Genomic DNA, 24,922 nt, shown 5'->3' on the forward strand with positions numbered 1-24,922 from the left:
TGGAACAAGAAGAAGTCACAAGGGGCCAAGTCCAGAGAATGCGGTGGATGTGGAACAAATTCGAACCTCAATTTGTGCAATTTTGTCATTGTGATGGCCGATGTATGGGATAGTGCACTGGCTTGATGAACGAGCACTTTTTTGTGCACCAATCTTGGACGTTTTTTCTTTAGTTCTGCTTTTAAACAGTCCAACAATGACACATAATAGACTCCTGTTATTTTCTTAACCTTTTCTAAATAGTCTATCATGATAATTCCTTGAGAATCCCAAAAAACAGTGGCTATCACCTTCCCAGCCGACAAAGCGGTGTTCATTTTATTCGGCTTTTGACTGCTGCTTGGACTCAGGTGTATAGTGGTGGATCCAAGTTTCATCCAGCCACAAATCGATGCATAAAATCCTGTGAATTGCAATTAAACATTGCCAAACACGGGTTGAAATATCTTTTCGCATGCGCTTTTGATCGACCATCAACAATCGCGGCACCCATCGCACACAGTTTTTTCATGTACAATTTTTTGTGCAGGATATCATACACCTGTTCAGTTGAGACTCCTACAATCTCAAGCACTTTCACTCGGCAGTATTCCATAAGGACACCATGGATTTTGTCAATCGTTTCCTTCATAGTGTCCTCAGTTGGGCATCTGGAGAGCACTTCATCTTCAATGGACTTACAACCACGTTTAAATTCATTTATCCAAAAATGAATAGTCTTTAAAGCTAGTGCAGCGTCCCCATGAACTGCATCTAATTAGGCTTTGATCTGTGCAGCCGTCCACTTCTTCAAATAAAAGTGTTTTATCACTGCACGAAACTCTTTTTTCTCCATTTTATGAAAAATGCAAACATGCCCATTTTAAATGTTTGCCAAACGAGAACTACGTGCCAACACTGGTATGAATCGAAACTGTCTATTGGAAATTTACCAAACTTTTCAAACAACCCTCACATGAGAGTCCTGAGAAAGATTAGAGGCGTGAACAGATGGCATCAATGGCAATATCATGTTAAAAACAAGGATATTAGAAAAGAACTTGACATTATTAGCATCCAGGAATGTGTTAGCAGAGCTAATCTTAGGTGGTATGGTCACTTAAACATAAAGGAAACATTAGCAAAATAAGTGTTCTCTGCCAGGTTGGCAGGAAAAAGACCCAGAGGAAGACCAAGATATAGCTGGATTGGTACAGTAAAAAGTGCCTTAGAAGACAGAAATATAAGATCTCCAAAACATATTGATTTGGAGGAAAATTGTAGATAGGAAGTTAGTGGTGATGTAAGTTTTTAATGTAGTACTATCAAATCCTGTACACCCTTTGAGGGCACATGTCAGGAATTTAATGATGATGATATTTTCATTTAATTATTTATTTGTTTGTTTGTTCCAGTTGAAAGAAACATGTCTGACAGCGATGAAGACAAAAAAAAAAAGAAAGAAAATGAAAAGAATGTGTGTTTATAGAGAAGAATGTCAGCAAAAATGCTATTTTATAAAGAAAGATTATTCCTCAAGTTATAAAATTGAAATTCGTGTAGAAAATCGTTTAGTATCTCTCATGTCGAATTTCATGATGTTAGAAAGAATTGTTCCTGATCAAATCATCAATGCTGTGAGTGGAACTTGGAAAATAAAAATCAGACATTATAACAATTTTTGAACAAGGTTTTAACTTCCAAAGAAGAAAAAGTAGTGGTTGCTGAAATTGTCCAAGTTTATCATGTTGTGAAACACACAATTTCATCCTGACTGCCATGCAAATTTATCATTTATTTTATTGCTGGATTCAAAGGTTGCTGAAAACTATTTTTGGAGAAATCAAAGCAGTGCCTATTGCACACAACGTGTTGGGATCAAGTTCTTTAAAACAGCATATTAGCTGCTTGAGAAATGGAGTATATTTTAGCACATCATCTGATGCAACAAATCAGATGTATCAGTTTTTCCAATTTTAGCAAAGTATTATTCTCCAGATTGCAGATTATAAATTTGTCTTTTGGATTTCTATGAGGAACCTGATGAAACAATCCATTTAAATTTGAAAACTTGCTTGGAATAACTTGGTTTAAAGCTATTCAGCTGATAATATGAATGTAAATTTTGGAATTCATCATTCTGTTTAGCTATTATTATTGAAAGATAATTCAAATCTCTATCCTTCTTAATGTACTGCACACGCTTCATAATTCTATTAAATTTGCAAGAGATAAATGTGATTTTGACATTGACACTAAAGTGAAAATTTAGTTTTGAAGGTATAAAGTCGTTTATTTTATCATGCAGGAACAGTGAGATCTTGCGTCGAAGAAGCTGATATACAATATTAAAACATACTTAGACATATTGCTGCAAAATGGCTTTCTTTACATCCAGCAATTGAAAGACTTTTAAAGGGACTTCCTGCTTTGAAAATTTACTTTATGTCACTCGGAAAAAAACTGACCAACCACTATGCTGAAATATTTTTCAGATATTGAGAAAACTGAATGTTATGTAACCTTCTTTCATGATGTTTTGAAAATGTTTCATGAAACTGTAATGTTATTAGAAAAGGAAGGCATTCTATGTTCTGAAATATTAGAGATACTTTTTAATTTTAAGACCAAACTGACACAAAGGATTGCTTGATGAATTTATAGGTTTTGTAGCTTAAAATACTTTAAAACGACTACCGATATCGAACAAAGTTCTAATGAAAGTCATTTAATAATGTTGTACAAAAATGTTTTGAAGTATATTGAAGAATGTTTCAATTTTTCAGAAGATAGCATTCCCTAAAAACTATGTTTAGTTTTGATGAACTTCATGAAGCATGGACTAAATTAACTCTATAGCATAATAAATATTGATGAACTTTATGAACAATACTGTCAAGTAAAAGAAGTCTTGAATATTATCATTTCAGAAAAAAGAAAACTCTGAAAACCAAGCAAAATTTTCATATGAAAAATGGCACAGCTTTTTAGTACTTATAATACTTGTAATAAAGCATCCTGAAAATACTGAAAAAAGCATTTCATTTTTAAATTTTATACCATAAAATTACCTAGAATCCACCTGTTTTGATCCTAATTAAGAGATCATTGGTGACATATTATACATAGAACATAAGCAATATTAAAACTGAAATCAAAATAGGGGATAATCAGTTCAATTATTTACTCTGAGCAAGTGATGACATCCTCTGAAATCTGCTATATCTTAAAGAATCATTAAACAAATCAAATAATGGCTATAACAAACTTGATATAAAAATCTGCAAAAAAGATGAAACCAAGAAAATTAACATAAACAACAGCATTCTCAATAATGACAGAAAGAATAACAAAATTTAAGAACTTAGGCACAATTTCAAGTGAAAACAAATTGAATATAGAAACAGATAACAGAATAAAAATAAAAAAAAATTGATATGATAGAAGAACAAGTGGAATAAATTTATATGCATCAAGAGACAAAAATAAATTAAAACACTGAACTGGTAAGACTAACACTGACATGAATCTGAGATCTGGTTAGAAATAAAATATTTCATTCTTATAAAAATCGAGACATAAGAGGAAGAATTTATCACAAAATATTATTATTGGAATCATTTATGTTTAATTTAAATGTCTTTATTTGTAAAATTTTCAGCTGAGTTTCATAGCTATTGCAATAAATTGTAGGAAAACGTAAAAAAAAAAGAACAATTTAAATGAAAGTATGTGATATTATGTGCACTATCGGTTGCAGGAAAATAGCTCCATCTACATTAATAGATATTCAAAATAAATTACAATAAAAAAAGTTTAGTTAATAAATTATTTTTAAATATAAACAAAAAAAATTAATTACAAATTAAGGAATACATGAATGGTGAGTATTAGTCAGTATAATGTCCCAAAATTGAGAAAGTTTTAGGCAATCGTTTTTGTTCATGTTTGGGTTGTGAATGTGCTTCACAGTTTTCCCTTGTACAGTCTTTCCAGAAGAAAATAATGTTTGTGTAACACTTTGGTTTTGTTCCACTGAATCTTTTCTTTTGTAGATAATGCATGGTTTGCTAAACTGAATGTATATGAAATGTGGGGATTTAATCAAGGTGAAATGTAGAGATGATAGTGAAAGTAAGCAAAAATCACCTGAAAGACAGTCTAAATCATGTAGCAAGCATTTAAGATTGATGTTAGGGATAGTGCAGCAAAAAAGTCAGAGGGTGAAGGAGAAGAGTAGTGATAATGAATGAGATGATAGCAAGAATGTGTAAGAAGAGAAATCTGGAATATGTGGATGCATGGAGTATATACGAGGACAGAACAGTGCTCTATACAATAAATGATTATCATATCAATCATAATCAGATCCTCTGATTATGATTGATATGCTATACTTACACCCATTTGGTGAAAGTGAAAATGTAGTTCTGATTTTGATATTTCTGATAGAAATATAAAGGCAGAAGGGATATGTATGAAATTATAAGGCAGGAAACTATCATAGAATTAGACACCAGCATGGAGTTGTACAATGGATGAAAGAATTTGAAGCAAGAGAGATCAGTATTGCATGGATGGTACTTAAGGAAAAAACATTGATAGCAGTGGCAGATAGTATACCTCATGTGAAGAAGATAAAGCAATCTGAAGTCAAATGGATGACTAGAGAAATTAAACAGGAACTACAGTTGAAAAGAGATTATAGAAGGTATATATAGAGAGAGAATAGTGAAGAAATGTTACATGAAGAACGTCAGGCTCAGGCCAGGAAGGTGACTGGTATAGTAAGGAGAGAAAAATTAGGAGGAAAAATGACTGTGGTTAGATTACCTTGCTAAATGGACTGAACTAAGGTGACCAATGCAGTTGCCATAGTTGAGCTATTTAATGATCACTTTATTAGAGTGTTCCACTGGTAAAGCAGGCTTTAATTCTCAAGGGATGAGGAGATGTGAAGCATTAGAAATGAATGAAGAGGATGTATTCCAAATATAGGTACACTAATGTCAGCAAAGTAGGGGGACTAGATGCAATTTGGTCATGCATTTTAAGGGAATGTGCGGTAGAATTGACTGTGCCATTAATCTGTTTACTAAAATTCTTGCAACCAGGCAAGTTCCTGGAGAGGAGGAAGAGCATAAGATAGTACCATAAGGGTATATGGGAGAACAGAGGTATCAAACTATAGAATCTAGGCTAGATTTTATTTCTTTTGTGGTTGTTAAGATTTTGGAGAAACTGGTAAGAACTAATATACAGAATTGGACAGATGAAGAGAGATGGATTGTAAGAAAAAAATAAGTAATATGGTATTGCATATTAAATTTGCACTTGATGACAAAGTAACTCACCTCAAGCTTTCTGGAAGAGAAAATTAAAGGCATGATGAATGCAATTGAGAAGCAAAAAGAAAAGTAAGAGAAATGTTTTAAGTAGCAAAAAATACAGTATAAGAGAAGAGAAAGGAGATTGTGAGTGTAAAAACTATTAGTCTATTACAATTTTTACTGAGTTAAGAAGAAGGGCTATGATAACAAATGATTCTATGTGCAGGCTGTGAAGAAAAAAAACGGGGTGTGTTTTGGATGAGTGGAGTTGATGGTAGAAAAGACTTCTATAAGTGAAATGACTTGCGCTTAAATAGTTTTAGCATCAGGAACCTGAAGAAATTATTTATTGGTGTGAAACCTAATGCACAACATAAGAGAAACCAACAGTGAAAATGTGTAAGTGTAGCTAAAGTATGAAAATTGATAATGATATAAATGTCAGTAAGCATAGTTATGAATCTAGTGGAGTGGACCTGTATACACTGGGTTCAGAGTTACTAAGTATGTGGGAGAGCGAGAAAACAGAAAGTTGTCATACTAGACCAAACAGACTGCAAATGTAAGCACAAAAAAGCTGAGAGGTAACTTATGACTATACACAAATGCCAGAATCATCAGGACAAAGGAATCAAGTTTATTGTCTTTTTTAATATGTTGTGACATAAAATTGTTGGCATTAGTGAAACCTAGCTCCCAGTCAGTTGTAGCAAATGGAATCAAGTGTGAAGGATATGGTATTTTCAGGAAGGGACAGAAGAGATAGGAGAGGAAGAAGGTACTACTACTGATATTAGATGATTTGAGTCCATTTAAGATAGAAATTCACAAAATCAATAATTCCAATATTGTACCAGTAAGTTTAAAGCTATCTGGAGTAAATTGGGGATAAATGCATAAAATATAAATATAAGGGTGGGGTTAGTTCATCATCAAATTCCTGCCATGGTACCCTCAAGAGGTGTACAGGATATGACAGTACTACATGAAAAAAATTACATCATTACTAACTTCCTATCAACAATTTTCCTCCAGATCAGTCTGTTACTTGTCAAGACTCCAACATTATCAGATCTTATATTTCTATCGTCTAAGGCACCTTGTACCGTATCAATCCACCTATATCTTGGTCTGCCTCTGGGTCATTTTGCTGCCAACCTGGCAGAGAACACTTGTTTTGCTAATCTTATCTCGCCCATTCTGTTTAAGTGACCATACCACCTGAGATTAGCTCTGCTAACGCATTCCTGGATGCTGACAAGTTCTTTCCTAATATCCTCGTTTTTAATATGATATTGCCATTGAATCCATCTGTTCACGCCTCTAATCTTTCTCAGGACTCTGATATCTGTGGTCTCTAGTCTTTGGTCAAGTGTTTTACTTCTGACCCGGCTCTCAGATCCACAAGTTAAAACTGGTTTGAACACTGTCTTGTATACAGCTAATTTAGTGTTCCGACTAATTTCTCTCTTATTCCATATGAATTTATTCAATTGACTTCCCACCTTACCAGCTTTGCTGATTCTGTTGTCTATTTCTATATTTAATTTACCATCTTCAGTAAAAAATCGTGCCTAAGTAGCTGAAATGTTTTACTTGTTCCACAGGTTCTCCATTCACAACACAGTTGATATTTTCAATGATTCTGCCTATTTTCATTGTCTTTGTCTTTTTATTACTGACCTTCATACCATATCTATTACAACAGCTATTCAATTTAGTCAGAGAATCTTGCAGACTTGTAGCAGATTTATTTGGAAGTATAACATCATCTGCATAAAGCAAAGAGCTGACATTAACATCTCCAATTTTAATATCATGTTTAATACCACTTTCCTTCATAATGTGATCCATATAGATAATGAATAACAGAGGGGATAATGTACATCCTTGTCTCACACCAGATTTAACATTAAATCATCTTCCTGTACTTCCTTCAATTCTAACTGCTGACTTACAACTCAAATAAAGACTAAGTATTGCTTGATATAATGCCCCGTTGACACCATATAACTGCAGCATATTGAATAGCTTTTCTCTTGGCACCTTGTCATATGCCTTTTCCAAATCGACAAAACTTAAATACAGATCTTTGTTATATTCCCATGCTCTCTCGACTATTTGTCGTAAAGTGAATATCTGATCCTGACAGCCTCTATTTGGCCTGAATCCAGCTTGTTCTTCACCAAGCTTTTCTTCCACAATTCTTCTCAACTGTTTCTTGAGTATACTTGCATAGATCTTGCCAGGAACATTCAGTAGGGAAATACCTCTGTAATTTTCACATTCAGTTTTATTTCTCTTTTTATATATGGGTACTATGAGAGCTCTACTCCAATCATCGGGAACTCGTCCCTCTGTCCAGACTTTCTGAACTATGCAGTGCAGCCACTGTAAGACTCTTATACCACCATACTTCAGCATTTCTGGTCGAATAGCATCTACTCCTGCTGCCTTTCCACATTTCAAGCCTTTGATGGCTTTTTCTACTTCAAGTATGGATATGTATTCCTGACTGCATGACTGGTCAGTGTTTTTTACCACTATGCTGTCATCACTGCTTGTTTCATTTAGCAGTTTTTCAAAGTAATTACTCCATACCTCAAAGATATCTTTTTCTCCCGTTTACATGTCACCTTTATCATCTCTAACTCCTTTTATAGCACTCTTTCCTCCATTCCTAAGCTTCTTCAACAACCTCCAGAATATTTTGCCACCTTCTTGATATTTATTTTCTATATTCTTGCCGAAGTCCTCCCATGACTTTTATTTAGCTAGTTTTACACAGTGTATAGCATTCTTGCATTTGTCTCTATATTCTCTAAGAGCACAAGCCGACTTATTTGACAGGAACTTTTGATATGCTTTCTTCTTTTCCTTCACTGCCTCTTTAACTTCCTGTGTCCACCAGGGAGTTCTGATTTTTTTATCCTTGCAGACAACCTCACCACATGCCTCTCTGGCTGAATCAATCAATGTTTTCTTCAGAGTTTGCCACTGAATCTCCAAGGTTTGATTCCTGTTCTCAAACTCTTTCATTTTTTCTTCAATAATCTTTGCGTAATTTAGTCTATAGTTCACATCTGAGAGCTGCTCAACTTTTATTTGCTTTAAAACTTTCTTACATGCCATTCTTTTCAATATGAAATTCAATTTTATCCTGCTCAAGACTAAATAGTGATCACTTCCAATTTCAAATCCTCTGTACACTCTGGTGTCCTGCACCAGGGAGAAAATATCACTATCAACAATAACATAGTCAATGAGACTTTTCTTATTCCTAGCCTCTTCTCTCCATTTGAATTTGTGCACATTTTTATGTTGGAACATGGTGTTAGTTATAACCAGTCCATGTCCTGAGCAGAAATCCAACGGGTATTTGTCATTATTATTAGCTTTGCTCTTTTCTCCAAATTTTCCCAAAATATTTTTGTATATCTCACAATCATTTCCTACTCTGCTATTTAGATCCCCAACAAGGACCAACTTTTCCTTTTTCATTGTGTCAGTTGCTTTTTCTAAAGACTCAAAAAATTCCTCCACTTCTACCTTAGTAGAACCTTCTGTGGGACCATAGGCACAAATAAGTCTCATTGTCCAGTTCCCCATTCTCATATTTGCCCACATCACTCTACTTGAGACTGCCTGCCATTCAAGAAGATTTGTCTTGTATTTCTTGTTGAATACTATGGCTACTCCCTCTTTTCCTTGATTGTCATTGCCTGAATATAACATTTTGTATTTATTGCTCAGAAAGATCTCACCAGTTTTGGTCTTTTTTGTTTCAGTCACCCCTATTATGTTGATCTAGTACTTATCTAATTCCTCAGCTAGCTCCATTTCTTTGCCATTCAGACTTCTTACATTGATAGTACCAATCTTTAACTCTGGTGATGTTGAGTTCGGGTTTGTTTTCAGATTTGTTCCAGTAGCTGACTTTTCGCTGTTCGCCCTGGTTCCCTGGTGAAAACAATGGGGCCTTGTTTAACCAGGCGATGCCCCAGCCGGCATGAAATTTTGTCATGCTGAACCATCATTTTTTATTTTGGTTTAACCAATAAGAATAAAATTTGGTCGGCTAAATCCCAAATTGCCAGCCCATCCTCATCCGTTCAGTATCCAAGTAGATACCCAACAGGGTGCACCACGAGAAGGGGTTAGTTGATTGGGATAAAATGCATTGCCAATTACACTGATATGAGTAATCATTATCAAATTCTTCAAATTATCTGAACACTGATTGGATAACAGAGAAATCTCAGTAAAAATGAAGGAGAATTTATTGAACTGTTGTGAGATAACTTTCAAGCAGCATGTGAATAAGGGACTCAAGGTCAAAGATATTACATTTATCATAGCATTAAAAGAAGTCTCAGTTAAAGATGTGACTGTTTTGCCACCAATTCATGACAGTAATCATATCATACCATACTGACCTAGGAAATAGCTAACTTATATGGATGTTCCAGTTAGGAAACATTACAAACATTGGTCCCATGGTATTAATTACTAAATGGGAGGAATATCAGCAATGCATGGGAAGATGCAAAAATGCTGAAATGATGCAGTATCTGAATGTCTTCCTAGAGTAGAATAATAGGGTGGTAGGAGGGAAATGGATAAGCAACCTTATTAAGCAAGAGGTCCAAGATAATAAGATGAAGATGCAAATGGAATATATTGTGAGAATAAGGATGAGATGAGTCTCGAAACACCACTCTGGCCTCTCCACCTTCATGAAGCTTGACCATTTTCAATCTGACTATCCAAATAGTGATGTCATTTTCCTAGGTGATCTTAATCTCCATAATTCCAACTGGCTCTCCCTTTTCCAATACCACCGACCAAGCTGGATGAGAAGCAGAAGTCTTTGCTATAAGCAGTGACCTAATGCAAATCATACATCTACCGACCTGAATTTATGATAACCCTCTTCACTCTCCCAATACTCTTGATCTCCTTTTAACCAGCTTTCCTTCCAGATACACTGCAGGTAACCTATCCTCTCAGTAACTTGGAACACAACTTGGTGCAAGTCTCCTCTCTCTCAAAGAATGCCCTTCCTCTAATCACCCAACCTCATGTCCTTTGGCACTGCAAATCAGTCTTCCAAAATTTATACTTATCCTTTTGTCCGACTACTGCGTCCACCCCTCTGACCCAAACACCTGCTCCGAGCAAGTCACTGGCATTATCCTCACTTGCATTCTCCATTCTATCTAAAATAAATTCTCTTCCATTTTCCAAGCTCTGGTTCAACAGAAAGTGTACCAAAGGGGCTGAAAAGAAAAACTGGACCCATCTTAGCACTCAGCCACTGAATCACGCAATAAATGGTCGTCAACAGATCTAAATTTAACTTCAAAAAAATGCCAACAGCAGAAAACTTCCAAATGGAAGCTGCACCTTCTGGTCCCTTGCAAAGGCCATTGCCTGCAACTTTTGCTCACCCACGCTTCCACCTCTCTCTCTGGTCCAGATGCGACCTCTGTTACAGCAATTAAAAGGTCTTTAGGTGCTGTAACAATGGTGATAAACTTTTGAAAGGGTATTACAGGATACTGGTTGATGGAATTTTTTGTTGTATGTATTTATTTATTTATATTCTATTCTATGTATTTATCCTTGTCTTCTCCCAAGGTGGGGAGAAGACAAGGATAAATAAATAGAAGTTAAGTTTGTATGCAGTTAAGAAAGGGTTGAGAGCTAGATTTTTTTTCTCTCAGGGCAGTGAGTGGAACTTTTTTTTGTTTGATTAAGTGGTGACTGAATGCAGTGTGAAAGAACTTGAGACAAGATACGACTGTTGGTGTGGGTGATGTATGGCCTTCCCTCAACAAGTCCACAACTATCTGGAAGTATTTGATAATAAAAATAATATTTTCCTGTATAACAACATCTGTATCAAAGCAAACATACATGCATGTAGATGATACATTAAATAAGTTCAGCATCAAACTTTACTGATTTACTTGGTTCAGTGAATCATATACTCATTCTCCAAATAATGAAACGTGAGTATGAATCCCTGTGGTTATGAAAGTTTGTGAAAGGCTTTAGGTGATAAATGATTCTTACTGTATGAAACCACCTGCTTATTAGGAGCCTAAATGAAAAGTACCATGTCTGGTCTCTAGGACAGGGCTGATTGATTATCTTACCCACAATGCTAATAAAATTATTTAATACATAATTCAGACAATAGTTTCTAACTTAGTTACTAGGTCCTTTATTAATGTAGAAAACAAGACAACCCATTCCAAGAGGATAGAAGACAATATGTTTGTAGGATGAATAAGCTTAGCAAATAAAGAATAATAAAGATTATATGAAAAAATATCCTTTTTTAAATAACACTAATGGCTGGTGATAATCTGACCGTTGTAATGGCAGAGGCAGAAGTGCTATGCTTTCCTGCTAGACTGAGAAGTCTAGCAGGAAAGCATAGCATCTAATCAGAAGATTAAATACATTAAAAAAAAAAAAAAGTGATACTCCTGAGGCAGTTCTCATCAGATAGACTGTCTTTTACTCAAAATGGCAGAAGGCAAAATAAATACAACACCAGGGACAGATTCTATAATAAAAAAAAAAGGGGAGGGAATTAAACAGATAGATTTAGCTGCAGAATTAGATGATTTGTGTAATGAAGAAATATTATATTTTGACACAAATATCAAAAACAGGTTTTTTGCTTATTTAATAATTGTCTTGAAACATTTTCATTACTAGCAATCAGGAGCAAAACCAAAATCATTCTTTCTAAAACCAACAAATTTCAAAAAACAATTAGATCTTTTAACTTTACAATGTCCACACTGTATGATCCTTATGTATAAAGGATGATCCTTAACAGACCTGTCCCTTGCATTGAGAAATATTTTGGAAAAATTTGGTTTTGACAAGTGATTTTCCAGGTCTAATACAGTACATCAAAGACGAATGTCTAGTTTACAGTGTTAGCAAAGGCTACAAACTCAACATGCCTTTTGCTACTGGAAAATAGATTATTCTGTGCAACTTTATTTGGAAAAACTGGGTCATGAACGCAAGAATAGTATATCAGGGAGAAGTGCATTTGTCTCTCTTCTTTTTACCATTTATGTGGATGCCAACCAATTTATCTTGATACAAGAAACTTGCATATTATAGAGCCATTACAATACACTCTCATTTTAACAAATTTTCACTAGCTCTAAAAAAAAAAAAACTGGAAATTTATTACAAAAATTTCTTGCATGCCAAAGCAGTTAAAACTAGTACAAAATTAATTATTTCATCTCATGAAATGAAATAGAGAATGAGGCTGATAGCAAACAAATGTTATGTGGAACAATGAGTACATCTCTTGAGTGAAGATTTAAAAAACATAGAGAAAACAAATGCCGATATCCTGTAGTTCTTTCCTTATGCAGAATATATGAATGCCACAACTCCAAACTTCTGGCATTAAACCAGAGTTGCAATCTGCACCTGTAAACCAGTGAAGGTAAACGATGCCTACCTACTCCCTGGTATAACACCATCAGCTATTAAAACTGTTCTTAAGAGTTGTGGAAGAAAGCTCACAACTGAAGATGACTGCACCAAGATGGGTAAACTAGATCACCTTAAAAAATGGGATTATATGAAAGTTTCAGATCTGTGCAAGCATGGTGAAACAAAAACTAAGGAACAAATATGTCCACAACTGGATTAACTTTGCATGCCCAGAGATTTGGCTAGTTTATAGATACTACTGTCCGGTGTGCAAAGTTCTGGGCATCTAAATTTGAACATTCATGTCCTTTCCAGGTGGATTGATACTGCAAAAAGTGCCTTAGAAGATAGAAATATAAGATCTGACAATGTTGGAGTCTTGACAGGTAACAGATTGATTTGGAGGAAAATTGTAAATAGGAATGATGTAAATTTTTCATGTACTATCATATCCTGTACATCCCTTGAGGGTACATGTCAAGAATTTGATGATGTTCTTTCCAGTATATTTTACCTTGCATCACTATTAACCTCATATGGTTACTTATATACTGATTGTCACTCATGTTTATGCAGGCAGAAATAGATGTCTAGTAATAATAATTATGTTTTATTTAGATATTATTAGCTGATATTTCACACTTTGGTCACCAAGGCTTTTCATAGGCACAAAGATACAAGAAATGTACATATGAACAAGAGCAGGAAAGCAAATACACAGAATGAGTTCTAAATAGAGTGACTCCACAATCCTAATTGCTGTCTTCTATGGGAAGGATGAGGGGAACTTAATTGTTTTGTGACAGTGAGTCAGTTGTATTTATTCAGGTAAGACAATGTTGTAGAGCTGTGGCAGATTCCAAATACTACAAAGGTCCAACTATGGAATACCACCAATCTTTTCATGGAGAACTTTGAAAAAACTGCCCTAAACCTCTCTCTGCTAAAGCCGTAATATAGCTATGCTACACTGAAAATGCATTTTCTCTCTATTTGGATCCATTAGAAATGCTTTTAGCAGAAAATTGGAGATAACCATCAAGGTATGCTAAAAAAAGTACCACTGATTCGTTTTAGAACTGAAAAAATAAAATAACTGCCTTTCCCCTCCCTAACACTCTAGTCATATGGCTACCCAAAATCTGCTTACAATGGTAAGTAATCCATTATCTCTCACCTATCACTATTAAAACTTGGACAAATAGAGGTTGAATCATCTGTTTTGGACCACACTGAATTGAAATGAATCACAGCCATGACATGTTAGCAAAACCTCTATAAAATGAACAACTTCAGCTTTCCACTACCAAACTTAACTTTTCCCCAAACCCAAATCAATGCCATTCTCCTTTCATCCATGGTACCTCAGCCTCATGTGTTATCAAATGATATAATATTCAAACATCCTTTTAACCCTTACAAAAATTAGCTACCCCTATCTATTCATTAGAGATCATCTCAATCACCGTAGATCAGCCTAGCGTTTACAATATTCCTTGCTCCTGTAAATTCAAGTATTTGGTCAAAGTGACAATACATCCTATATTCAATGGCAGGGCATAAAAATTTCACTACATAGATGTAACTGCTCTGGAGCTGCAGACAATGCCAGTGATGCATATCACTGGATCCAGTAAGAGAGAGAGAGTGGTGTGTGTGTGTGTGTGGGGGGTGTCTAATACAGAAGTATAAATACAAATCAGAAAGACATTTTTTTGGGGGGGGGGGTTCTACAACAGCTCAGTAATTCTTCTGATATGAATAAATATATGAACTTACTATACATGTAAATTATATTAAGACAAAATAAAGCATTTAATATGAAAACACTCATTCTTTCTACCACTCTTAGGACAGTAACAAGATACTATTAGGAACCCATGGGACAAAATACCGGGCATTTTTTGTGCTTTCGTTTTTTGAATTTCGATTATTATTATTTTTTTATTTTATGAATGTGTCCTCAAGAAGTCTTGCATATTCATTCCTTTCTTTTTTGAAGACTCAACAGTCAATAGTGGGCAGACATTCTTCATTCCTGAACTAGAGAGGTCATATGACAGCTGCTGAATGACACTTTCTCCAATAAGAATTGATAAAAGAAGGCTTCTTTCTTGGCCATCTCTATTTCTTAATCTAAGAGGCCAATGGACATTTTTTGTGGGATAATGTCAAAACAGTTGTTGATGCATCAATCGTCTTAGAAATGTAACGGATGAAGTCACTGTGCAGAGGCCGATGAATGTTTTCGCAGTTCAAAAATCAACATAGACAATGTATCACACATGATGGTGAACTTTGAAAATCAACCTGCACTGCATAAAAAACTTAAATAATTAAGTTTTTTAATTTAATTTAATTCAAATCATATTTGCTGCAATTTTTTTTAACATTTATACATCTTAAGTTATTAAACTACACAAGGACTTTTAAAACACCCTTCATAAACATAGCCAATAAGCTACAGAGCACAAGACTCATTATTATGTGAAATGTAAAGTTAAAAAAAAAAACTACTAAATACAAAATAAAATAAAAATTAAATCATAATTAGAATTAATGATAGCAACCATGCAATAGACTGTAATTATTACAATAATAATTAAGTCAATGGTAGATAAATAAGGGTCAAAGCAAAGCTAGGCATCTAGGAAGAGACTGCTACATAGCCTTTAGGGAATGTGAAGACAAACTGGGGCTTATGACCTAATGCATAAAGCTCACCCTCACATGGTGTGCACTGTTAGTAGGTAATGAATGAATGAGGATGAGCTGGCAATTTGGAACTTTGCCTTAGCTGATCAAATTGTACTCTCTATTGACTTAAGCCAGAAGTGCACGATAGTATAACATGATGAGATTTCATGCTGGCTGGGATGCCATCTGGTTAAACAATGTCCTGCTGTTTTCATCAGGGAACCAATGGTAAAATGGAGGAATGGTGAAAAGTCAGCTACTAGAACAAATGCCAACTCAACATCTAGAAGAAAAAAAAATACCCAGCATCAGAAGAAGTGAAGATAGGAATGACTAATATAAGGAGTATAAGGAGTGGAAAGGAAATCAAACTTGCGGATCTGGGGTTATTCACACAAAGAAGATAACAGGTGAGATCCTACTAAATAATACATATTGGATATTATATTTAGGCAATAATGACCAAGAAAAGGAAGGAGTACCAATAACATTCAACATCAAACATGAAGAAATATTTATTGAAAGGCAATTTCAAATAGAGCAATGTGGGTAAGGATATCATCATGCTGGTTCAGGATACAAGAATAAACAGAGGATCTGAAACTGGAAGTGATCACCATTTAGTTTTAAGCAGGATAAAAAAAAATGAAAATCACATTAAGGAAAGAAAAATAAGAACACCACGGTGGACACGGGAAGTTAAAGAAACAGTCCTGAAAAAGAAGAAAGCATACTGAAAGTTCCAAGCAAATAAGTTGGAGCTTTTTATAGAGAATTTTACAGAAAGCTAAGCTATATGTAAAAGAAGCTAAAAAAAAAGTCATGAAAAGACTTCTGTAAGAATATAGAAGATAAATATAAATGATAAAAGGAATCAACAATGATAAAGGTGACATGGAAACTGAAGATAAGTATCTTCTAGATGTCTGGAGTAATTACTTTGAAAGATTTAAATGAAACAAGCAGTGACAAAACAGGAGTAGAAAATATCCTAGAAGAATGTAAACAAGGAGTACATAACAATATATGACATAGAAAAAGCTATCAAAAGCCTCAAATGTGGAAAGGCAGGTGCAATATATGATAAGCAACCAGAAATACTCAAATAATGCATAATTTAGAAGGCAGGGTTAGAAGATCAAATTGGAGATAATTAGGAGTAGAGCCATCATAGTTCTTGTTTATGACAAAAGGGAAATAAAAGTGAATGTGAGAATTACAGAGGAATCTCTACACTCTGTGTTCCAAGTAAGATTTATGCAAGTATACTTGAGAAGGTCCTAAGAAAAATTGTGGAAGAGAAACTTGTAGAAGAAACTTGGAATAAGCTAGGTTGAAGCCAAAACAGAAGTTGTAAAAATCAGATTTTATTTCATGACAAAAAGTTGAGAATTCATGAGAACATCTGGAAAAGGCATAAGACAAGTGCCCAGAGAAAATCTTTTCAAAATGCTACACTTAACAATTACATGGAACATATATCATCTATATAATGTTCAAAGTCAACATTTAGAAACAAAAGAAATTCAGGAGGTTGATTGAATATAAATTAACTGTAAGACAGAGTGCATACTATCTGTACTCTTGTTTATCATCTATGTGGATCATACTATGAAAGAAAGTGGTATTAAACCTAGTGTTAGTATTGGAGATATCAAAACTTAGCTCTCTGCTTTATGCAGATGATAATATACTCCTAAACAAGTCCAGTGCAAGTCTCTGGGATTCTTGAACTAAATTGAATAAGAGCAGTATTATTTAGCATGAAAATTAACAACAAAGAGACAAATTATAAAAATATGCAGGAGCATGACAAACTTCAACTGCAATCTGTGGAGAACCTATAGAACTAGTAAAATATTTCAGCTAAATAGTTGAAATATTTTACTAGTTCTATAGGTTTTTTTTTATTCTATCATAGGCTTTAAGGCACTTAAGCACCCACAGCCTTCCAAGTATCCTTGGATTTCCTAACTGTAATATGAGGATACCCTTATGCCTCTAAATATTCTTGTCTGTAAATTACGTGTTCTACTGGCCGGTTTGCCTGCTCTGAGGGATGAAAAATCTGAGTAGCCAGATGAATAAATTTATATGGAATAAGAGAAAAACTAAACTAGCAGTATATACAAGACACTACATTATGGATCTGAAAGTTAGGTTAGAAATTAAGCAATTGATCAAAGACTAGAGTCCACAGATATCAGAATTCTGAGAAAAATTAGTTGAGTAAATAGAGGGAACAGAAGATTCATATTAAAAATTAGGATATTAGGAAACACGACATTGTTAGTATTCAAGAATGAGTGAACCAAACTAAAGTGGTATGGACACTTAAACAGAATAGGAAAGGCTAGTATATATTTCATGCCAAAATGGCAGGAAAAAGACCTACGAGTGAACTGACTTAGTCAAAAATGCCCTAGAAGACCAAAATATTAGATATTAGACATTGGAGTGTTGAGAAGTAACAGACTAATTTGGAGGAAAATTGCTGATAGGAAATTAGTACTAATATAAGCTTGATCGTGTGGTGATGCCATAGTTCCATGCTCCCTCGGGGAAGCCTGTAATCCCTGTGACAGATAGGAGAATGCCTCTCAAATATTATTTGTAGAAGAGAAGTGAAATACCTTCTGTGTACCAACAGGCAGCAATAGTGTCTGATCCATAGTGAGCAGCTGCAAACAGTATCTGCTCCCCATGTTAAGGACAGTCGAATGAACTATTAAGGTTAGAGTGTCAATACACCAAGTGTAAAAACAAAACGCGATTGAAATCTGGTGCAACATGAAAGTTTATAAAGTACAACATGCCAGTTTGGATATTGCCCAAATAATCAACTTCTGTGTACCCAACAAGTTATCAGGTTAGGATCGACAAGTCAGTATACCGAAAGATGTGCAATAAGAGTAAAATTGCAAGAGACATACTCTTGGTAGAAATGCAGAATGTCTGTATTTTATGGGCTGCTCGAAAGATAGATTTGTTTTGCAAAGAAATGGAGCGATACTGATGCAACATTCTTCGATTAGCAAAGTCAGGGAAGATGAAGGGCAGAAGTGTCATCTGGTCTGAAAATAGCCCAAAATTGAAGCAAAGATGGGATTTCTTCTTAGTAGAAGAGAAGCATTATTGGGAATCAAACCAGTAAATGAAAGAATGATGATGGGAAGATTTGCAGCAAGATCATTTAACATCACAGTGGTCCAGGTCTATTCATTCACTTCAGAAAGTACTGATGAAGAAATGGTTATTTTACATCAGACAGGAAGTAATCTTGGAATCAGCACCAAAGAAAGACATACTGATCACTACAGGAAACAGGAATGCCAAGACTGGACAATGAGGGACTGGAAAGCATAATGATCAAATATGGATATGGGGAAAAAAGCAATGAGAGAGGAAAAAGAATGCTTGAGTATTAAAACATGACATGGTAATTTGTAATAAAAATTCCAGCAATAAACATTACAGAGTGGATGGTGGTCACCTGATGGAAAAAACGAAGGACATGATTGACGTGTTACCCATAAGCAAGAGAAGGACAAAACATCAGTCAAGCAGTGTTGAATGTTTCAAGGAGCAGCCAGAATTAGATCATAACTTACTGATTGCCAATATCAAGTTGAAACTTAAATGACAGGTGAAGCACAGTTTCAGAGTCAGATTAGATGACATTTAGCAAGACAATCACAGGGAAAGTGTATTCACTTTCCTGTGGATTTCAGAAAGAACTGAAATCCACAGGAAAGGAAGAAGATAGGAACAACAAAGTAGTGTCTACAATCAAGAGAGCAGTGGAACAAACAGTCCCAAATAAAAGAAGCTGAAGAAGAGTGGATCTCACAAGAGACATTAAAGCTCATTCAAGAAAGAAGAGCATTAAAGATCAGGAAAGATATTTCTGTGGAAATGGAGGAATAGTATAGAGTGAAATGAAATGAAGTGAGGAGGGGAAATTAGAAGACACAAAGTGGTGAGGAACAGTGTAAGAATATCAATAAATACTATGATGAACACAGAACAAGAAAAGTATACAAGATGATCAGAAACATTAACAAGAAATGGAACCCAAAGCAGAGGATCATAAAAGATGAAAAAGGGTAAAATCCTGTTTTGCTGTTTAATGAACAGCAAAACAGGAGAGAGATGAGAGAAAGAGAGATGGACAAGATACTGATCAGAGTGATAAGACACAGATGTTGAGGTCCAAAACCGAAGAAATGTGAAGAACCATAGAAGGTCCAGGAATGATGAGATTTGTGGGAAATGCTGAAGCATGACAAAGTGATGTGATTGTAGATAGACTACATCAGTTGTAACATTGTTTGGAACATAAAGAAAGCATCAAAAGAATGAGTAAGATCACATCTAATACCCATTCACAAAAAAAAAAAAGGAAGCAAAATGAACTGCAAAAACCCACAGAATATTTGCTCTTAGTAGTCATGTAGAAAAAGTACTTATGATGATATTAACAGAAGGAATAAGGAAACTAATAGAAGAAAATCGAGATGAGCAAGCAAGATTCAGAAGAGACAGGAGTACAGTGCACCAAATATTAATGTTAAGACTAACTGAGAAGACAGTGCTACATAAAAATAAAAATATTCTTGCCTGATTTTGCTGACTTTCAGAAAGCATTCAACAATATAGATCAGAAAGTGGCATGGGCTATACCCTAAACCTTATTAGACTGGACAGGAACCTAATATATTTATTGCAGAAATATCAAAGATAATATACATAGGCTGTTGTGAGAAATTGTGGAGAAATAAGAAGGCAGTTCTGCACAATGAGAGGTAGAAGATGGAGATTCCAATATCCCCAAGCATTTTTTATCATGCTGCTGGAAAAAAACAATAAATGCCATAAAGGCAAGAGATATGGGTTGATAATAAACATAAAAAACAAAAAGTGATATTCAGAGAGAAAAGGATGAAAAAGCAAATAAAGGTCAATGGATATGAGCTGGAAAAGGTTAGGAATTCTACAGACCTAGGAAGCAACATGATGCATGATTTAGGTATAAAAAGGATATGAGATTTTGGATAACAAAGGTGAAGTAAGCCTACAGTTCTTTCCAGCAGCAAATGGAAAAGAAAAGCAATGAACCTTGACACAAAATTGAAAGTACTAGAAATATGCATATTCACAAGCAATCTGTATGGATGTAGGTCATGGGTAATGGTTAGAGATCCTGCCAGGCAAATATTGGCAATTGAAAGAATGTGCTATAGAAAGGTTCTCAAAATTGGGGAGATTTGGAGAACCTTTTTGGGGAATTGGGGATGCAACAGGTAACAAATGAAGAACTGTAGAGAAAAGCACTGCAAAGGGAATCTAAAGCAGAAAATAATTGATGAATCTTGGATCCTAGGAGGTGTTTGTATAATAATGTCAAAGGAAACTTAAGCTTTTTGGACATAAAGGATGAAAAACAGCAGAAAGATCAAACTTGATGTTTAGTGCAATGGATGGTATAAACAGAAGAGGACAGCAAATATGAGAATGGGTAGGTGTGAAGAACTGGTGTGAAAATAGTTTGCAGGATTTGAGTCACCTAGCAATGTACAGGGAAGAATAGCAAAGAATGGTGAAAACTGCATTGGACATCATGAAATTGATGATGATTAAATCATAATCTGAATAAATACAACTACCTCAAAATCTGAGAGACTGTTCACCATGAGACCATCAGCACAATCAAGTTTTCCTCACCAAGCTCAAAGCAGTTTGCAGTAATGACTGCAGAATCATGCCATTTTGAATTCTGTGTATGTTTGACTGCTGTTGTGCCTTCATTTTTTCAAGGTGAAATACTAGCTAATAATAACCAAACAAAAGTTAGTTAATTATCCTACATGTCTGTTTCTTCCTTGAAACAAACATGGGTTGATTACTATTATTCTGTTACAATATATTGTAAACTTTGCTTCTTATTGTATAAGTATAACATAACAGATGAATTTGCATTGTTTCTTATAGACAGGTAATAAATTTCCGTGTTCTTTAAAAAGCATTTTTAACTTCATCAATCCATCTGTATCTTGATCTAACTGCAGGCTTTTCCCTGCCATTTTTCCAATTTGTACATTATAATTTAATGATAAATTGTAATGTGCAAATTATGGAGAAAGTTATTATCCCGGTAAGAAATTTCTAAATCACATTTTGGTCACAAAACACTAATAAAAAATCCCAAAAATTAAGTTCAAATTTGCTTTGTGAATAGGATACCTACTCCAAATGCATTTGATAGCAAATCCTAGTTTTTTTTTGTTCCCCCTCTATAAAACAGATTTAGCAATTTTATAAATATCTACCAGGAAACACTGTACATTAATGCAGTTAATAAATATGAATGATATACTCCAGAGTTCTTTTCCAACTTAACCTGCATGTTTATTATTTTCTATAATTTTTTTTAAAGATAAAAAAGTGGGATCCAAAGTGATTAACATATCCAGTTACACCCGATTTTCATCATGATTTTTGTTCATTAATAACCACCCATAACAGGAAAATAAATGTTCTGATCCCTTTTATTGTAAATAAATTGTGTGCCTAAAAATTATTTTAGGTAAAACAGCTTTTATGTGACCTCTGAGATCAATAAGTGATAAAAGATCACAGTATAAATCAAAATAGAAATTATGATTAAAACCTATTAATTTATCAGAACATAATACTAGTGTTTTCTCTGTTAAGTTTCAGATTTTTATCTATATTGTTTTAACATGTGCACGCAAAGATGACAAATGTTTCATTCTCTATACAACAATTTTATTGTATACAACAACAACAGCTGACAAATGCAACATTGTTTTCTAAGAAACATAACAAATAAAAGTGTTTTTTTTTCTTATTTCTCTGAATAAGAATAGTTTTTCAATAATTCTTTATTTTATTTATTAGTAAAATAGTAACATTTTTATGCATTTAGAAGTAAACATATTCCATGCAATTAATTAAAAAAAAAAAAAAAATATATATATATAGACATATATACAAAAGAATTGATATGCTCATATACCTAACAATCACAAGAAAAAAAAAAAGTTGCATCAAAAACTAAATTCCAAGGCAAAGTCATTTATAAAACAATATAAGTTATGGATTTCAGTGTTTTTAATTAAATAAAGTATGTTATAAAATATGATGGTACTGTTTTATGTGCAATATCAATTTAATATGAATTAAACTAGCCAAACTGGACAAAGAATTAGAATAATAAAATGCAGGACAATAAAAATAAGAGGAAATTACATAAATGAAATCACTTTCAGTTTGATAAATAGCAGGGCAGCATAGTTAACTGATATGAATAAATACAAAATTATCATAAAATTAACTTTATATCATGAAGAACTTAAGTAATATGTATTTGTAAAATAAGCATTAAAACAATTCCAATTTATTGTTATAAGATAATTTCAAACTATAAACCAATTTTGACAATATGAATAATGATACATCATAATACTAATAAATGTACGCAAGAATTTGCATTTAGTGACACTCCTTGGCAGAAATAATTTTTTTTCTTTTTTGAGTAGAGTTATCAACAGCAAATAAATAAATAAATATATATATATATATATATATATTAAAAAGTTTTAATGACTGATACCGAGAGATAAAAAGATGACATGGTATATTTGAAAAGGTACTACTAAGTTTACTAGTTTCGTTGAATTGATCAACATCTTCAGGTATCAAAATCAAAGAAATATATAAAGAATTACAGAGACTTAAAATTGCATTAACAGAACAAGTACAAAAAGACATAGTGTGTTTGAAAACAAAATGCAAGCTTGAGTTCCAAATCTCTCACTGCCCACTCTCTCTGATTCTCGCAGATATATTTCTCAACGATTCGAAGAAAAAGCTATTAACTCCTTTCCCCTTAAACCAAAATTTTGGTATTGTTATATTGATGTTATTTTCCTCATCTGGGAAGATGGTGTCAACAACCTCAATTTATTTTTAGACCACCTAAACAAGTGTCATGAAAAAATCTCTTTTACCTTCAAACTGGAATCCGATGACTGCCTCCCCTTTCTAGACCTGAAACTTACCAATGTGCTGAGAGTATTAAAATCTCAATTTTTAGAAAGCCTACTCATACCGATAAATACCTTCATGCTTCCTCCCATCACTACCCCCCCACACACACACACACAAAAATTTGGTATTATTTCCACCTTAGCTCACCGAGCCAAATCTTTACTTACATAAGAAGCAGAAATTGAAAATGAACTCTTTTTTCTTAAAAAAACTTTTATTAATAATGGTTTCTCTCCTAAGAAAATTGACAAATTTCTTTCTCCCAGTCACTCAACTACTGAAGATCCCTCTTCCCCCAGAGCCTTCAGCTCTTTGCCTTACATCAGCTCTCTTTCACCAAAACTGGCAAAAATTCTCAAGAAGTTTAATTTCAGAACTTGCTTCACTATGCTCCCAAAACTTTGTTTAATGCTTAGTAAACCTAAAAGAGAAACATCTTACAACTCAGTTTCTAGGAGTGTACAAGATTTTATGTGATTGTGGAAAGCCACACTATGGCCAGACTGCTAAATCCATCCTTCTACGTTTAGAAGAACACCGTGGAGATATCTCCTATAACAGGTCTAGAGCCAGCGCTCTCTCTAGCCACGTTCTCTTTTCAGTTAACTCAGACGAAGGCCGCCAACACATTGTGAACTGGACTCAAACTTCTAACATCCATGTGTGCTATGATGAGCTCGAGAGAAAGATTGCCGAATCTAGAGAAATTTCTCTAGATTCTTCCCACATCAACAACAGCCTAAGTTTCAATCTCTCTGATGCACACATTGCCTCTGTTCAGTATTGGCGCACTCGCGACAGTGTGTAGTCTACGTTTATTTGGAACTCAAGCTCGCATTTTGTTTTCAAACACGCTACTGTCTTTTTGTACTTGTTCTGTTAATGCAATTTTAAGTCTCTGTAATTCTTTATATATTTCTTTGATTGTGATACCTGAAAATGTTGATCAATTCAACGAAACTAGTAGTATCTTTTCAAATATACCATGTCATCTTTTTATCTCTCAGTATCAGTCATTAAAACTTTTTAATAATATTTCCCACCAAGTAAAAATGAATTATGATAATATCTATATATATATAAATTATTGTAGAAAGTATTTTACCTTGGGTATAATAAATGTTAAAAAATACCAAGCAATTTTAAACCTGGTTTTACTCCATTTCACAAGTAAGCAAACAGCTAAACAAGTCAAGTTTGCGCCTGCAAGTGATGCAAGTCTAGCTGATCCTACAGGTAGTGCAAGACCAAGGCAACTCGTGATAAAGGTGGCATAAGCTCTGATCACTAATCTTAATATTTACCCTTAATGCCAAAACACATCTCCAAGAAGGGGATGCATGATGTTTTGTATTAAAGGCAAG

The 24,922-nt window shown here is 34.2% G+C and overlaps 2 protein-coding genes across 6 annotated transcripts in view; one reads left to right on the top strand and one right to left on the bottom strand.

Annotated features, from left to right (window-relative positions):
- The window catches only part of LOC150093587 (smoothelin-like protein 2), a 133,284-nt gene that overhangs the window by 71,002 nt on the left and 37,360 nt on the right, over nt 1–24,922 (top strand). Inside the window, exon 4 of one of the 5 annotated variants that reach the window (XM_090413107.1) lies at nt 2,288–2,862. The exons of 2 other annotated variants lie outside the window; for them this stretch is intronic. The gene's annotated coding sequence lies outside the window, so the exon portion shown is untranslated. Of the gene's footprint in view, nt 1–2,287; nt 2,863–2,909; nt 2,963–24,922 lie in introns of those variants that run through there. 2 more of the 5 variants (XM_090413108.1, XM_090413110.1) reach the window with 2 other exon arrangements.
- Nucleotides 11,850–24,922, bottom strand: part of LOC150093588 (AH receptor-interacting protein-like) — a 108,300-nt gene continuing 95,227 nt past the window's right edge. The window contains exon 7 of the transcript XR_016550337.1: nt 11,850–11,886. The gene's annotated coding sequence lies outside the window, so the exon portion shown is untranslated. The remainder of the gene's footprint in view (nt 11,887–24,922) is intronic.

This window comes from Typopeltis vanoorti, chromosome 23, assembly GCF_054136105.1.
Source record: "Typopeltis vanoorti isolate ZY-2024b chromosome 23, IOZ_Tvanoo_1.0, whole genome shotgun sequence".
In the NCBI taxonomy this organism is placed as follows: domain Eukaryota; kingdom Metazoa; phylum Arthropoda; class Arachnida; order Uropygi; family Thelyphonidae; genus Typopeltis; species Typopeltis vanoorti.